Below are 12,691 nucleotides of genomic sequence, written 5' to 3' on the forward strand. Positions count from 1 at the left end.
TTCTCACTCCTCCCCTAGGAGTGGTTGGTTTCATCAGAGGCAACTTGACCTTAACTAGTACCCACTGGTAACCGTGCTTTACTAGCGAGCGGGGTTACTTCGTTGCTCACTTTCTGGGATCAGACCCAGAGCGCTCTCCCTGCTCCGAGTGCCCTTGAGGTCAGCACGCATGGGCAGGTTCCAGAGCCTTCTAGAATGGCCTGCCAGTCTCATCCATGTTCCGGCAAGTGGTACTAGGATCTCCCATGGTCCCTCCCTCTACAAGCACCCCTGAGCTTGGGGGGCCCAAATCTAGAGAGAGTAGAGGAGGAGCTGGAGGGAAGCAGATGGAGCTCAACTTGTTGAGCACCTGCTTCCCATGTATGAGGTCCTGGGTTCAAAACCAGTGCCTCCTGAAAAAAAGAGTAGGAGCTAGAGCTCCAGTGTGGGTAAGGACTCAACCATCCATTCAAATGCAGATTTCATCTACGATCCATTCAAATGCAGATTTCATCTCCAAGCTCTGCACTGGGGATTCCTCAGACTAGCAAAATCAACCTCTTCCACTGGCTAGCCGTCTTTCTTGTCCAGCTTGCTTTATCATGAGAGCCCTAGCGAAGGAGAAGGGTAGACGCAACCAGCCCCCCAGCCTCGTCCACCCAATCCAGCAGATTCTTTGACAGGAATTTGTTTCTCCTGTATCTATTCTGTAATCCAGGTTTTTGTAAAAGCCAATTTTTCGCACCTCGAGGCGCACCGGTATAAATTTATGTTTGAGTAAAAGTTCAGCCTAACTTGGACCATCTGCAAAATGCAATGAATTTTCTAAAAAATGCCTGCACGACTTGACACTGAACATACAGGAAAGTCCCAGCACCCAGTCTTTCCCACTCCACTATCAGCACAGAGCAGAAGGCCGTGGGAAGGCAGCCAGGAGGTCCACTCTGCTCGCCAGGGAGCTCGGAGTACGCAGTAGGACTTCCACTTGCCAGGTGCTTCAGCCGACACACTCCTCATTAGCTCGGAACAACGGCGTCTGGATGACACTCGCAGCTGAATATTTAAATCAATAGGAAATGCAGAAACGTCCTTGGTGATAAGAGAGCAGCTCCTCCACGGAGCACAATGTGTGTCAGCACAGGAGCCCTAGCCTCGGTTTTATGGGGAATAGCATTATGTGATTAGAACACACCCAAGGATTAATGACATTTTAAAATAAGACGATGGCAGAGCCAGAAACGACGCTGGCCTGAATCCTGCTGCCACTTAGGGACTCCTTGGACTAGAAAACGGGGAGCCCGCCTGCCGTGCAAGAAGCCCCCTCTCTCCTGCCACTTTTCTTTCCTAAATATTCACTCATTCCTCCATTCCGATTGCTCCACCTGTGTCTGTTTTGTAACTGATGCTGGGAAGGTGGAGATGATAAACACCGCTCATGCCTTCCATGCACTCACTCTCCAGGAGGGAAGGAAAACATTCAAACAGCTCTGCACACCGATGGGCAGGGCGAGAGCAGAGGCATCTGGCAGCAGAGGGAGGGAGTCAAGAATTCTGCCAGGGAGCACACTGAATGAGGCAACACAGGGTCCAATCGACTTGTACAAGGGTGCCAAGGCAACTCCCCAAAAATAAATAAATACTATTTCTTTTCAACAAATAGTGCTGGGACAACTGGATATCCACAAGCGAAAGCACCAAGTTGTATCCCTTCTTCACACCATATCCAAAAAAATGAACTCAAAACGGCTAATAGACTTAAATGTAAGAGTTAAAATTATAAAACTCTTAGAAGAAAACATAGGACTATGTTAGAAGAAATCAAGGAAATTGATATATCACATAAGCGACCCAAGGAAAAAACAGATAAATGGGACTTCATCAGCATTAAAAAGTTCTTCTCATAAACAAAGTCATCAAGAAAGTAAAAAGGCAACCCACAGAATGGGAGACAATATTTGCAAATCATGTATCTTTTAAGGGACTTACACCCAGAATATATAAAGAACTCCTATAATTCAAAAATAAAGAGACAACCCAATTCAAAAATGTTCAACCAATTTGAGTAGACATTTCGCCAAAGATACACAATAAGCATGTGAAAAGATGCTCAACATCATTAACTGTTAGGCAAATGCAAATCAAAACCATAATTAGACACCACTCATTCCCACCAGGATGGCTGTGATCAAAAAGACACAAAAGGTTGGTGAGGATGTGAAAAAATTGGACCCTACATGCACTGTTGTGGGAATGCAAAATGATGCAGCAGCTTTGGAAAACAGTTTGGCAGTTCTTTAAAATGCTAAACATATAGTTTTTCAAGTGACCCAACAAGTCCACCCAAGAGAAAAGAAAACCTCTGGCCACACAAAGACTGTAATGTGAATCTTCTAGCAGTATTATTCACCATAGCCAAAAGTAAAAACAAACCCGACACCCATCAGCTGTTGAACAGATAAAACGTGATCTATCCATACAATGGACTATTAGTCGGCAATAAAAAGGAATGAAGTACTAGTACATTCTACAACTTGCATAAACCTTGAAAACCTGATGCTACATGAAAGAAGCCAGTCACAAAAGGCATATCTTAGATGACTCCATTTACATGAAGGATCCAGAAGAGGCAAATTCACAGAGATAGAAAGTACACCCGTAGTTGCTTGGGGCCGGGGTGGGGGTGGGGAGGCAAGGGAGGGAATGGGGACTGAAGGTTACTGGCAACAGGGGGGAGACAAAAGGTTCTATAATTAGATTTTGGCAAAGTTGCACAGCCCTATGAATATGAAAAAAAAGACAAAAACCCACATTGAACTGCATACTTTAAATGGCTGAGTTTTATAGTATGTGAATCATATCTCAATAAAGCTATAAGTAAGTAGGAAAGTAGGAAGGAAGTGAGGGAGGGAGGGAAAATAGGAGAGAAAAAACACCCAGAGGTCACACTTGCCCTCACTCGAGGCTGGCACCCCATCCTCATGCTCACCTCTTCCCAGAGGCCTCCCTCTTCACAAAGACCCAAGCCTGGGTCCCGTGGCCATGTGCTCCAGGTGCCTCACCCGAGTGGGGTTCTTCTCTGAAATGGACAGCTACATGGATATGTGTGGATGTGTGTGCGTATGTGTGTGCATCTACTACACCAGTCCTCCAGAACAGGGTTTCCAAACACCGGCCCTGATCACCTGTTCCAGGGGTCAGCAAGCCAAGGCCACAGGCCAGATGTGGCCCTCAGCCGCTCTGCTTTTATACTGCCTTTAGCTAGATATGGCTTTTACGTTCTTAAAGGGTTGTTAAAAAAAAAAAAGGAGAAGAATATGAGACAAAGACCAAATGTGGCCTGCAAAGTCTAAAATCTTTAGTTACTACCTGGTAAGTGAAATGTTTATTGATTATCTGGCCCTTTATAGAACAAGCTTGGGGACCCCTTGACCTATACCTGCTATTTCCCTCCGTTTACCAAATCAAAAGAGGAGGAAGGAGAGAGGACAAGAGGAGAACTTACATCCTTTCTTCTACATCACTGTTAGCAATAAAAACAGTGGCAGACCGGGGCCAGCTGGTGCTGTTCAATGAGAGCCAGTTGCTAAGTTTGCAAGTTCTGCAGCCCGCGGATGTCAGGTTACAACCCAGGAAACTGCAAACGCTACCGGCCGGGGCTTTTCGCTCCTCCCGAGAGGAGCGCACCCTCACAGCCACTGCCGGTGCTCGGAAGCCAGAGCGCAGGAGCAAGCTCCTCGCAACCTGCTCGTTGGTCCACGCGGACGTCTGTGGATGGAACGCGTGGCGCACGGTGTGGACGGTGTGGGGTGGACCGGAAAGTACAGGGGCTGAACCTCCAGCTCCGTCCTCCCCTAGAGAGTCCCCCATCCTGCACATCAGAGTTGCCGCCAGGAGGGTCCCCGCCCCCGGGCCCTGGAGACTGCGTGGAGGGGGCGCACCCAGGGCAGGGCGCATTGGGAATGCCAGCTCGGGCCTTCAGCAGGCGGGCGGGAAGGGGTCCCGGCGGCCACTAGGGGGAGGGCTGGTCGCGCTTTGCACGAGGCGCTCCGGGGACGAGAGAGTTGGCCCAGGAAGGAGAAAGGAGGGAGACCGCGGGAGCAGGCGAGGGGAAGGGGGCCCGCCTTGGGGGACCTCAAGACGTGGACGCGCTTAGCAGCGGTGGTGCATTTTATTTACTTGGCACACTGGATTAACTTCGCAGCATTTCATGAACTTGCTTTTAAAAGCTGGCAGATAAAGGGGATCCAATGTCACCTATTCAGCAGAATAAATACATGGGCGCACAAACCAGAGGAGGCCCAGGAGCGATTACTTACAAAACGGTCAACCTAGATCTGGATGGTATCACATGATTGAAATTAGAATTTTATTAATTAGAGATTAATATCCATTTTCCCAGATGAAAAAGAAAACTATGGTATTATTTTTAATGCTCAGCAATGAATTAAATAAGTTTTTCCAGAGACAGCTGGGAACCTAAATTCCACATGTAAGACTGTTTCTATGAGATAAAAATCCAAACCACCTACTTACAAAGGAACTTTTCCAACAAAATGTTTGTAAACTAGTCAAAAAATTACATGTACACCAGTTCTCCAGAAAGTGAACAGGCAAGCCCTCTTCCTTTTCATTATTAAGAGTTTATGTTTCTACCCCAGATACCGCTCCCTCCGCGACAAGGCACATGCACACACACACACACACACACGCATCCATGTATTTGTGCACACACATGTACACATGCGTGCATGCACACACACACAAATCTATCCTAGAGTGCTTCTGGCTGCCTGTCTTACAGCGACGGGAAAATGGATTTCTCACGGACATCCTTCAAGGCTGTCAGTCCCATTTTTGCTGCTGCGGTAACTTTTCCTGGCTCCAGAAAAGCAACTCGAAACTAATGTAAATTGGACAAGGTTGCAGAGCTTGCTGAGAACAGTACGGGTAACCTAGAAGTATGAACCCAAAGAGCTCTTTCTATTTCCAGAGCAAAAAAATGGGCACAGCATAACATCCTGATGTGGTCGGACAAAGCTGTTTTGAGCACCGGGGGTTGAAAAGACTGTTGAGCCAACTTCTAAAGGGTGCACGCTTTGAGCTAGTAGGAATTCCCAGCTGCAGAGTTTGGTGTAGTAATTTGCATAGAAATGTAATAAAACCCCCAACTTCAACACACAGGCACAGGATCTGCTCGCAGGCTCCCGGCACAACCATAAAAACATCTTACTGGCTCAGCCAAAGGTGCATTTACAGCCTATTAGCAAGCAATTAATACAGGGCAGACTATTGCAGTTAGGAATGTTTATCATTTAGCACGTAGGTAGCCCGAACCCTAGGGATGGCTTTCCAGGGACCATTTAATTTTATTTTTTCATGCAGTGCCTCATCGGTCAATTGACAGGGCTTCCTAACTCCTCCTCTGCTAAACTCTGTGGGTCAGGAGGCGATCACGGAGGACAGTCATGGTAAGAGCAGCAAGAGGCAAGCCCAGCTCCAAGGAGACAGGGCAAGCGAGGTGGCGAGGTGGCGAGCAGCTGCCTTCTCACATCCCTTTTCCCAGGCCTGGCTTGCCAAGGTGACTCCACTGCCAAAAGACGTTCCAGAAACAGCAGCTCTGTTTTCCAGTTGGAGCCATGATCTCCACCGCTCTCCCAGCCCCCTACTGCCATTTAAGAAATAGGGTGTGATCCCTTAGGAGAAGAAGAGCAGTAAGGCTGGAATGCGGATGGAGATAGAAGGGTGTGCCCATGCCCTGAGGAGAAGTTCACAGCCTCCACCTCCCAACAGCGCCCAAGGACTTTCCTGGAAAGAGTCTTTGATGGGCTTTTATTTCCTAATCGTTCCCTGCAGCAGGTGTCAATAGCCTTCAAGACTTTTAAGACGCCTTTGGAGAATGAGTTGTGCTCTGAGTACAGTCCAAACCACCAGCAAAGGTGACGGCATGAGAATGTAATATACCTAGAAGGCAAGGGCTGTGTGCCAGGCACTGTGCAGAGCTCTCGAGATCCAGGACATGAACACTATTTTATTTCCCTGTATCCTATCAACTCGACAAATATTTACTGAGCCCCTTTTATGTTCCACGTATTATTCTAACCCTGGGGAGAACAAAATGAAAAAAAAAAAAAGGAATCTCTACTGTCATGGAGCTTATTACTAGTGGGAGGGAGAAAAATAAGAGAAAGGAAAAACAAGTCTATCATATTAATCAGAAGTGCTGATGGGGAAATAAATACAGGAAAGGGGGGGATTAAACGTTAGAGCAGGGGTTCTTTTCTTGACAATGGGTCCATCAGCTTGAATTTAAATTTTTTAAAAATTATTCTTGCGGGGACATGTTGGTGTGGGTGTGATATGTTTATTAAATAAAACACAGCATAGTGTGGACAACTTAGTAAGGAATCCGTGGTTTTCACCTGACTGGCAAAGGGCTCCGTGGAACAAAAAAGGTTAAGAGCCCCTGCGTTAAAGGCATATCATTTTAAACAGGGTAGCCAAGAAGAGACGATGAATTGGGGAAATGATTTGAAGGACATAAAGAAGTGAGTTAAGGAGGCACCCAGGGAAGAATGTTCCAGAAAAGGGGCACAGCCGGTTCACTGTTGCTTAGGGGAGAGTGTCTGTGGGTGTCGAGCAACAGAGCCGAGACAGAAACACAGTGATTAAGTGCAAACCAGAAGAAGCCAGAGGAGCTGGAAGGGGCTACGTAACAAAAAACCTGAGGGTCACCGTAAGAACTTTTTCTTTCCTGCTCAGAGAGTCGGGACAACATTGTAACTCTGAGCAGAGCAGTAATGCAACCTGGCTTCTGTGTTCACAGAATTGCTCTAGACTGCAGAGTGGTCAGGATAGGGGCACGGAGGGGGGTTATGGGGCTGCAGCAATGGCCCTGGTGGGAAATGATGGATTAGTCAGTCCCGAAGGAGGCGTGAGACTGCTGGGCTTGGAAAGCACGGAGAAGGGAGAGCCGCAGGATTGAATGCTACCTGTGAGAGGACGAGGAGGCAAGAGTGGCTCTGGGTTCGGCCCCGAGGAACCAGAAAAACTGGGGTAGGAGAAGCAGGTTTGGGGGAGGGGGCACGTCAGGGGCTCATGGGTCCAGAAAGAAAGGTTGGCCAAATAGTTCCCATCTGGAATCTTTAGAAGGGGCTGGTTCTCATGACAATCCCAGTTCTACCCAGGTGATGCCTCCTCCACACATTCATTCATTCAACAGCAATAAAACAATGATTATGCATATATTTATATACGGTAATCATCTATTAAATAAGACCAAAAAGCACTCATGAAGAAGAGGGAGGCCCTGGAGAACCTAGGCAACTCGCTACGGCCGTCACCTGGGGAGAGCCAGGTGCGCGCACAGCTCAGGGGTCTCCTTCCTGGACCCCTGCTTGCGTGGTGGCATGAGCCACTCCCCCTCTCTAGGCCCTCAGCCCCCAAGGCCAGGCTAGATAGTTTCTGAGCTCTGAGCACCCCTGAACACACACACCCAGAACCCCAGCATTTCTATATCCTCCCTAAACTTCCAAACTAGCCCCTGCCCCCAGAGCAAGCTCCTTGCCAAGCCTGCAAGACTCACGCAGGAGTGATGCGAATTAAGAGCGCAGTTCTGCGAACAACGAACCAAACCACAAGAGAAGACACATCACAGCGCTAGGTTAAAGAATCCCAAAATTGAGCGACCTTTCTCACTATGTATTTGCATTTACTGCTAAATAACCATGTTTAAGACATCATAACTCATTCACAATGCTCTTCCTAACACTCCGATAATGTTTTAAAATGTCCTCAAAATAATAATGAAAAATAAAGGACTTTTTCCCTATTCATTCATGAAAAGTTGCTTGCCAGTGGCAGCATACTAAATAAGTGACAGCAAATGCAGAATACAAAGTCCAAAATAAAATAGTAATCTATATTGACATGTTCTGATTTTAAATGCCTACTTAAATCCTGTAAATAAAGCAATTTTATTGCGTTAAGTAGAGAAAAAGTTTACAAAGAGTCTAGAATGACCCCAAATCACATAGCACTGAGAAGGTCCAATAAATAAATCCAAACACTGTATTATTATTACCACTGATAAATATTGATAAGGTAGTACAAAATAAGTGGTTCTGTTGTGCACTTAAGAAAAATACATGAAGCTTTGGCTTTCTGGTAAAAAATAATAAAAGAAATTAAGGAGGGAACCTTATCCCTCACTTTGGAATTTACCACCGTCTTCCAGCCTGGCCTGCCAGAGTAAATTAGGCTCAATTAATTAAACCAAGGAAAGTCTTGGCTACATGGGTTTGATCTTCATTGGTTATATATATGTATATATATGTATGCATTTTAAATCAGATTTTAATGAACTATTAACATAAAAGGGATGGAAATGTACAGATTAAATGGCAACCTTATTATCAGATGTTTGAAGGAATTCTTTTGGTGATTCTAAAGGCTTTTTCCCCAACCCGTCCCACTACCCTAGACATATCCAAATCACTACACTATCAGCGTATGATGTACAGCACTACCACCTCCTCATGTAAATCAACAGGGACCCTGCTTTAAACGAGTTATGACCTCCAAGTCGACAAAAGTTATGACCTCCAAGTCGACAAAGATGCGTGTGTTTCACAGAGAGCGGGATAACTGGGTACTGATCATTTCCACCTGTGAACATGGGGGCGGGGTTAATATTTTAAGCCCTCACTTCCCTTCTCTTTTGCACCCCCCAGCTTCCTTAATTTTTTCCCCTTCTCTTTCTCCTCCCTCCTGATATTTTCCTAAAACACAGCATGATACTTCAGCTGTAACTATGGCTAATCCTCTCACTCAGTTAATCACTCAACAGTCATTATTGATGAATGACTAAGGGCCTGCCGCTGTCGGCCTCTGGACAGCCAGGAAGGCGGCGTCCTGCCTTCAGGGAGGCCGGTCCATCACATGCTGGCCTCAGCCTGCTGGGCTGGGCTGACTGGACACCAGCGGGATTAGCAAAGGGCTGACTGGACACCAGTGGGACTAGCAAAGGGTAGCCCCCCGCCCCCACCCCCCCTTACTGCAGGGCAGGACTTTGGTCCACCTTCTTTCCAGACCACTTCTCTGCGCATTTATCATTCCTTTTGCCCTAGCATCCAACACAAGGCCTGGCACACAGCTGATCCCTACTAAGGGTTTTGGATAGATGGAAGGATGGATGGGTGGGTGGGTGGATGGATGGATGGAAAAAAGAAAAAAAACGAAATTGGGGTCATCAGTTTGCATCAGGAAGGACCTTTTGCAGTTCGCTTTTCAGTTCGGAGGTTTCAGTTCACTCGGCTTCCTCCCATCCCACCCCCACCCCGCAAAAGTAGCCTTTGGCATCAGAAGCTGAGTGGGGGTCGGCCTCCCCGCAACAACCTCGTTGCGTTAATAAAGCCTCCCCGAGACCCTCCCCAGGGGAGCCCCGGTGGGCGAGCTGCCTCGCGCCGGGCTCGCCCGCCCCCTGCAGGCCCTGCCCCTAGCCCGAGCGCAGCGTCCATGAACTTCTTCCCCATTACAAGTTCGGTCAGTCAAAGAATGAGACCTCCCGGGGGCAGGCCGGTGAGAGAAGGAGAGCCCCGAAGAGCTGCGCGTGACGGGGAGCCGGCGAGGAGAACGCAGAGACCCCAGCCCTCGCGGCCGCCTGGAACCGTGTGAAGACCCAGGGGACCCACCGCGGCGCGGGGCGCGCACGGGCGGGGGCGGGGCCGCCACCGCCGCCCTGCAGCCCCTTCCCCGGCGCTGCCGTCCCCCGGTAAGCCGCCCAATTACCAGAATTAGCGACCGTCGCTCCGAAGGCGCCCAAAGCGTCACGCCCGCTCCTCCCTCAGTCTCTGTCGCCTCCGTCAGGCTGGAGCCTCTGCGGGCACCCCGACCTCCCACCCCGAGCCCTGGTCGAGGCGGCCGGGCGTCCACCCTCCCCAGGCTCGGCGCCGGCTTCCCTCTCCTCGGATCGCGGCCTCCCAGCCGGTCGGGAACGCCAAGCCCTCGGCGCAGCCCCGAGCGAGAAGGGAGGCGAAGACCCTCGTTGCACCCCCATTACCAGCTTCTGATAAGCCCCTGGCTCGCCCCTCGAGGGGGGCACCCCAAGGTCACCAAAATAGGTGTGGCTTCCGCCACCTTCCCTCGCCCCAGTCCCTCCGTTTGTGAGGTCCCCAGGGTCGGGCTCCCGCCGGGCCCTCCCCTAATTGTGGGTCCCTGCTTTGACCCCCCGTCACCGCACCGGGATCCCACCCAGTCTGAGCCCCCCGGCGCCTCGGCCCCCTCCCGGAACGCTCACTTTCCCTCCCGGGCGAGGCTCGCTCGGAAGTCTGCCCTGGGTCCCCTCCGGGACCGAGAGGGGGAGACGCGGCCGCCCGCGCTCGGGGGAGCGGCAGGGACCCGACGCAAACTTGGGCTGCACTTACTTCGGGCCGAGCTGCCGCCCCCTCGCCTCTGCTCGCTCTCCCGCCGGCGGCTGCTCGCGGCGACCTGGAGCCACGGCGCTCGCATCCCCCACGCCGGTGCGGCGGCGACCTGCGCAGGAGGGACCCGGGCACCGCGGGGCGAGCGCGCGCGCCCGGGGGTCCCGGGGCCGGGGTCCCGCCGCGCTGCCGCCAGCCGGGCCGGGCCGCCTCCGGCCCCTGGGGCCGCCGCGCCCCGCGCCGCGCGCGCTCCTCGGCTGGCTCGTCCCTGTCGGAGTGGCAGTTTCGGGGCCAGCCAGGACTGCAGGCAGCAGCCGCTCCGTGCTCCCGGCAACGACTTTCAAGTCACCTGGAGGCCGCCGAGGCCGCCCGCGGCGGGCAGGCGGGCGCGCGGCGGGCGGCGGGTGCGGAGCGCGGGGAGGCGCGCGCGAGCGGCGGGGGTGCCTCCGGCCTCCTCGCCCCGGAGCGCGCACCCGCCCTCCCGGGCCGCGCTCCTCGGGACTGCAGTGCTGACGTCACCGCCCCCACCCACCCGGGAGCGGCGGCAGGCTGGGGGGTGTGGTGGGGGCAGCGCGCGGGGACGCGGGATGGCGCGGGGATGCGCGCGGGGGTGCGCGCGGGCCCTGCGAGCCCGGCCGGGTCGCCACCGCCGCCGGAGCCCGCGGGGAGCCGGAGCCCCAGCGCCCCGCGAAGCGGCACCGAGGGGCCGCCGCCGACAGCCGGGGGCGCTCGCTGCCAGGTGGGGGCAGAGACGCGAGCGACGCCCGGTTGGGACGCACCCCGAGGAGATGGACCCGGGAGGTGCGGGCGGGGGAGAGCGCAGCGGGCCGCGCTCTCTCCCCGAAGTTGGAGGCGCATTGGGCGCCCTTGGAAGAGCTGCGTGGCGGTGTGGGAGCAGGGTGGATTTTCCCTACAGAAGGTGCGGGAAGGTGGGTTTTCGCGCTCCTGTAGGGGTGCGTGGGGTGAGAACAGGGAGCTCTCCGGGTTCTCTCGGCCTCCCCCAGCGCCCCCAGGTCCCAGGAGGGAGCCGGCGTCGGGCGCCTCTCCCCCACTCGGAGGAGTGGGTCGGCCCCGCCGCTCCCGTCTCCTGACAAGTCGCTGCGAAGGGCTCAAAGTGGCCGGGTCTTCTCCTTCGCATTTCCGGGCCTCGGGGACCTCGGGAGTCTCCTCCAAAAGCTGCGAGCGCGCCCCGAGCCAGAGACGGGGTCTGAGGCCGAGGCTGGGCCCCTGCGCGGGATCCGGCCCTCGAGCCCTGGGCCTGCGGAGGTGACAGCCGTGAGCAGGACACAGTTTGAAGTCCTCCTCCAGGACCCTATGCCAACCTCCCTCATTCTCTGAAGTTGTCCTGGGGCGCGAAACCAGAAGAGACTTCCCGCGGAGGCGACAAACGAGGGCTCCTGGGGTGGCGCTGGGATGAGCAGGGCTTGTCCCTGCAGCGCAGGTCCCTTAGCTGCGGCCCAGCCACCTCCCGGGCGCGCCTCCCGCGCTCCCCTCCGCGCGAGCGGTACATTCCACGCGCTCCCGGCTCCCCCGCACGGTCGCCGGCTGCGGGCCCCAGGCGCGCTCCGCAGGCGCTGCCCGGCCGCCAGCACCTGGCGCCGGCCACTGGCACACGTCTTCCTCCCTTAACCCAGAGGGCTGCTTAATCGCCGAGGGGCCGCTTATTCATTCGGTTTGTCCTTTTTAAGTGGAAAGGGTGAAGGGTGGGAAGCGGGAAGTAAACAGAGAAGGGAAGGAAAATACCCCCTGCCCACAAATCCAGTCCTTCCTTTTAAACTTCAACTTTTTAAAGTTACTCAAGTAGAAGCAAACCTGGTTGAAGCAGCAGAAAGTTTCATTACCATTTCGATTCTCAAGTGGAAGCTTAACAGAAAATAGGAGTAAGTCTGATACTAAGGTCTATTGCCTCTCACGCTTGGAAAGTGGAATTCTAGCTAATTCAGCAAAAGTATGGTTGGGTTTAAAAAAGACATAATATAATTAAAATACATAAAAATAGAGCATGTTCCTAATTGAAGCAAGGGATCCAGAGAAGGATATGGGCCACTGGCCTCCAGGTCCTCTTGGAGGCATCCTTTTTTGTGTTTTTGTTTGTTTAATTTATATATTTCAAAACACCTTGTCCTCATGAAGGAATTATATAACTAGATCCTAGTATTACATTTTTCGGAAACAGCAGTTCCACCGCAGGAATCACTGTTCCAGAAAATGCTCTCAGATTAACAGGGTGGGAACAAGCAAGTCTTTGACAAAGGAAGGGGACAGTTTGGAAACAAGACCGTGGCGTGGCTGCA

General features: G+C 52.4%; 1 protein-coding gene across 1 annotated transcript in view; it reads right to left on the bottom strand.

Moving 5' to 3' along the window:
- KIAA1217 (KIAA1217 ortholog) overlaps positions 1-10,568 on the bottom strand; it is a 687,185-nt gene extending 676,617 nt beyond the window's left edge. The window contains exon 1 of the mRNA XM_058297837.2: positions 10,401-10,568. The gene's annotated coding sequence lies outside the window, so the exon portion shown is untranslated. The remainder of the gene's footprint in view (positions 1-10,400) is intronic.
- Between the last annotated feature and the right edge of the window lie 2,123 nt (positions 10,569-12,691).

This window comes from Dasypus novemcinctus, chromosome 5, assembly GCF_030445035.2.
Source record: "Dasypus novemcinctus isolate mDasNov1 chromosome 5, mDasNov1.1.hap2, whole genome shotgun sequence".
Classification (NCBI taxonomy): Eukaryota; Metazoa; Chordata; class Mammalia; order Cingulata; family Dasypodidae; genus Dasypus; species Dasypus novemcinctus.